This window comes from Mesoplodon bidens (genome assembly GCF_964165515.1).
Source record: "Mesoplodon bidens genome assembly, contig: HAP1_SCAFFOLD_126, whole genome shotgun sequence".
NCBI classification, from domain to species: domain Eukaryota; kingdom Metazoa; phylum Chordata; class Mammalia; order Artiodactyla; family Ziphiidae; genus Mesoplodon; species Mesoplodon bidens.
The window spans coordinates 852,998-857,931 of record NW_027671928.1 but is presented as its reverse complement, the minus strand read 5'-3'; positions in this window follow the sequence as shown (position 1 = coordinate 857,931).

Below are 4,934 nucleotides of genomic sequence, written 5' to 3'. Positions count from 1 at the left end.
AGTCAGTTTTTATGAAGTTGTTAATAAAGTTTCTTTACTTTTCAGTGTACACATGCTTTGGAATATGTTTGTTTTTACTCGGAACAATTGTTTCTTTTCTTTTTTAAGGAGAAAAAAAAAAGGCAAAGGAGCGCCACACTTTGACTTAATTTCATACAAAGCTCCGACGACAGAGGCCATAACTGTTGAGAGTTGCTTTTGGGGCAAATTAAACCAGTAAAATTTTAAACTCTTCCTCCATATTAAAGGGATTGAATAAATTGGCCACTTTGATGCACCTGGGTCCTGCGAATTGTCCAATTGGAGATGGAGGTTTAGAAAGTGAGTTTCAGTCTTGTTTAAGTCTCTTCCCATCAGACTGGTGTCGTGATTTCCTACACACCATGTTACTTCCTGTCTACCTTTCCTTGGTGTTGTTCATGCCTGGATTATCTCCTGTACCTGCTCAAACCTTGGTCCATTCTCATTTGTACCATGGAAGTTTGTCATGCCGGATACTGTCAGAACTAATTTTACTTAAGTTTGTGTTAAGGTGCAAAGCACACGTTTTGTATATTTTCTGTTTTTTGTGTTTGTCTATATTTTATGGTTTCGCTTCAAGAAATATTATGGGAAGGGAAATAGCAAGATGTAAAGAGCAAAAGAGTCATCATTCTCTTTCAATTGTTAGAACATCTATCTGCAATCATAATTATGATGCACTGTGGTATGTGTTAAAATAGGAAATACATGTAACGTCCCATAGGAGCAGCAAACTCAGTGGTGTTGGTGAGGGTGTGTCATGGAAGTAATCACAAAGCAGGTGACTGTTGGTTGGGGTCCTGCAACATTAGTGTGCCTTCCCTGTGTCCAGTAGTGGTCTGGAGGGGTCAGGAAGCCTGCCTTTGACTTTGAGGGAACAGAGAGTTTGAGGTCCTCTCTCTTCTATTGCTCTAGTACACTGCATAGCAACAGTATACTGGGTTTATAGTTGACGTTTAAATCGCTGATTGATCATTAAGATTGGGATGTATCTTTGGAAATGAAAATAGGAAGAATCGTATGCTTTTTCTTTTTTTTCTTTTTTTCCCTATATCTGAAAAGGTATGTAGTACTTTGCTGAGTGGTTGGGAAAAAAGTTTGCAGTATTCAGTGTCTTCAGTTTTAGTATCTAAATAGAATTAAACTGTTGCTGTAAAGTGGAATAGCACTTTGTTACTGACAAGTTTTAGAATGCATCTGTTCGTCAATTACCTGTTTGGGAAGACTGTAGTTAATGATTTTGAGAATGTGGCTATAAACCTCCAACTGACTCAAGAAAAGCAAATAAGTCAAGATTGACAAATGTATAGGCTCTTCATCTTATTGTGTGTGTGGTTTTTTTTTTTCCTTTTAGTTATGTGTCAAGATATAAAGAATTCTATCACACTTAAGACAAGTTAAGTAAACTTCAGGGGGTGTATTCTGACATGGCATGGAGCAGATCCCATGGCCTAGATCTTAAAGGTGATTTTATGTTTAAACTTTCATGAAAACATATGTGATTGAAACACATTAATATATTGATACAGAGGGCAGTTAATTTTTGTCTTTTTGTGTGTGTGTGTGTGTGGTACTGTTGTGGCCTCTCCCGTTGCGGAGCACAGGCTCTGGACGCGCAGGCTCAGCGGCCATGGCTCACGGGCCTAGCCGCTCCACGGCATGTGGGATCTTCCCAGACTGGGGCACGAACCCATGTCCCCTGCATTGGCAGGCGGACTCTCAACCACTGCGCCACCAGGGAAGCCCTAATTTTTGCCTTTTGATACATGTGAGCGCAGCTTTCATTTTGCTGAAAGAATATGACCAGTTTTCAGTTTGGGATTCTACCATTTAGTAAAGATAGTCCACTTAATTTTAGAAATAAGAGATTTAATATATAATACCTAATAATACTTTTATGGTATGTTTTTTTACTGAAAACTTTTATCGTAATACTGTGAAGAAACTATGCCATTCTAGTCTTCAAGACTTAAATGAATCAAGTGTTTATTAGCTGTTGTAGTTTTTAAACTAATAAAAGTCAGTACATCAGCAATTTGTAAATAGAGTTTTTAAAATAATGCCTTAACAACTTTACAGTGGTTATAATGACTGTATTTAGGCCTAAAGTTAGTTAATAATTTGACATGAAGGCTTTTTAATAGTTTGATGGTGCAGATCAGGGATAGGTAAACTCTGGCTGGTGGGCCAGATCCAGCCCGTCGCCTGGCTTTGTAAAGGAAGTTTTTCTGGAACACAGTCGCACCCATTGTTTACATGGTAGTTGTGGCTCCTTTCACCCTACACCAGTGGGGCAGAGTAGTTGCAACAGAAACTGTATAGCCCACAAATCTGGAAATGTTTAAATTTAGATTTTAAAAATTGAGAACTTCTTTGAGCCTATACAGGGCAAGTCCATTGACCCCTGAGGTAGAAAACAGTCAGCAACTTGGGTGCGGAAGCCAAATGGCCTAGGTTCAAGTTCCCTTTCTTCCATTTCATAGCTAGTAACCATGGGCAAATCACTTAACCTCTATGCCTCATTATGAGGTTTAAATGCACTTATTTGTATAAATAGTGCCTGGCACATACTAAGCACTGTGTAAGTGATTGCTGTTGTTTCTGCTTGGAGCTTTAATAAGTTATTGTTAATAGAAAAATGACACTAATGATTTTCCTTTTAGAGTAACAAAGGCACTTTGAGTCTTTTACTTTTTCAGGAATGTAATAAGACTTTTTTCATTTACAGTCAGTGTTCCCTGTTACCAAAATTTACTTTATGAATATAAAGAATTGAATGTCTTCAAGACAGTACTTTTGCTTAAATGTCAAACCATTATTTTCCCAAGGCACATCAAACTGGCTCTGCATAGTCCAGGGCTCTAAAGCTTGTGTGCATACCCTAGGTAGCATGTGAGATACATTTTGTAAATATAGTTTTTTAAATAATGCTTGAGACTTCCCTGGCGGTCCAGCAGTTAAACACTATGTGCTCCCAATGTAGGGGGCTTGGGTTCGATCCCTGCTCAAGGAACTAGATCCCACGTGCCTGCCATAACTAAGAGCCCACATGCCACAACTAAAAGATCTGGCATGCTGCAACTAAAGACCCGGCACAGGCAAACAAGCAAACAAACAAATAAATAAATAAATCTTTATAAAAAATAAGTAAAATAAAATAATGCCTTAGGAGTTAGGAAAAGAAAATATTAGAACATTTTTACCTTTGTATTATTTTTAAAAATCTGTGTAGTTTATCATGTACATAAATTCTAGGTATGGAACTTTGTGTATATAATTTGTTAATAAATAAGATGCATATTAAAAAGTTTTCTTATGGTTTGCCCAGTCAGGTGTTTGGAGGCCATTGGAGGACAGGATGATGAAATATAGGGCCTCAGCAAAGATAGAATTTAGAACCAATTCCCTGACTTAGAAGATAAGGAAAATAATTCATAGACTGTAATTGAGTTGTCCAACTTTACTTAAGTGTTCAGAAACAGGAAATGCAGTGGCTAGAATCTAATCACTGACCGAGCAGAATCTGGGTCACTGGACTCGTAAACCAGAAGTGACTGTTGAATTTCTCAGGTTGATGCTCCTGGCATATATGCTTGATCTGTGTGTGTGTGTAAATCTCTGACATAATAAGCCATACTCGGGCACACCCTGTTTCCTTATTCAAGCATCTAATTTCATCCCATTAAATCTCTGAAGTATCCGACTACCAGAAGGCATGAAGAAACCTGGGCTGAGAGTCTTCATTCCAGGAGACGTGATCTTGACTGCATGGCTGGTTTGAGGCGCATCACTCTGAACTGCAACACGCTCATTGGTGACCTGGGTGCAAGTGCTTTGGCAGAATCTCTTAGTGAGGATTTATGGCTTAGAGGGAAATTCTAAAATTGAAAATATTGAATTTTTAATATGAAATATGCTTAGCTTTTGGCATGATACTATTGTGATAGGATTTTTTAAAGCCTCATTTTACTGATAGCTTTTATTTTGCTTTTCAACTTTCTCTAAGAGTTGCATATATCCTTTACAGAAAATAGAGAGTAACAAGAGAACCTATAATTTTAATACCCAGATATAATCACTGTTCATTTTGGCGTATATACTTTCAGTCTTTTTTTCTTCTACAAATATATATGTACACTTAGGGATTACAAAAATAGAATTGTAGTATACTTGCTATTTCACATTCCTGCTTTTTTCACTTAATGATGTATCATGTAGTATTGGGTCGTATTGATGTCCCATAGTTTAATCAATTCTTTGCAATTCTATTTAGACAGTTTGCTTTTCCCTGTCAAAAACAATGTGAATACGTTGTATATACATCTCTGTGTCCATCGGGATTACTTCTGTAGAATAAGGTACTACAAGTGGAATGACTAAGTGTGACCTATTTTTAAGACATTTGATACACATGGCCAAATTACCACCCAGAAAGGCTATGCCAATTTGTAGTCCACCCCAACAGTAGGTGTGAAGCCTGCCTCTCACAAACACTGGCCTGTAGCACTTGTAAAAAAATGTAAAACTACAAAAATGAGTACCTGTCCATTTTCTATGCAAGTGGGATTACTCCAAATTTTTTAACTTTTTTCAATTAATTTAGTATGAGCATTTTAACAAGTCAGTAAATTTGCATCTCCTACATTATTTTTTGTGATTGTTCAGTATTCCATTAAATGAATATGCCACAGTGCACATAGCTTATCCATTCTTGTATATAAGCTTTGTCCAGTTTTTCAGTTACAAATAGTACTCTGATATATATCCTTACCTATATCTCTGACTATTTCTTTTGGTTAAATTCTTAGAAAGAGAGTTGTTGGATCCAAAGTGTATAGACATTATTTAAAGGCTTTTCTTACAGAATCTTGGCTTCATCTGATAGGAGAATAACCACATTTTGTTTTATTTTG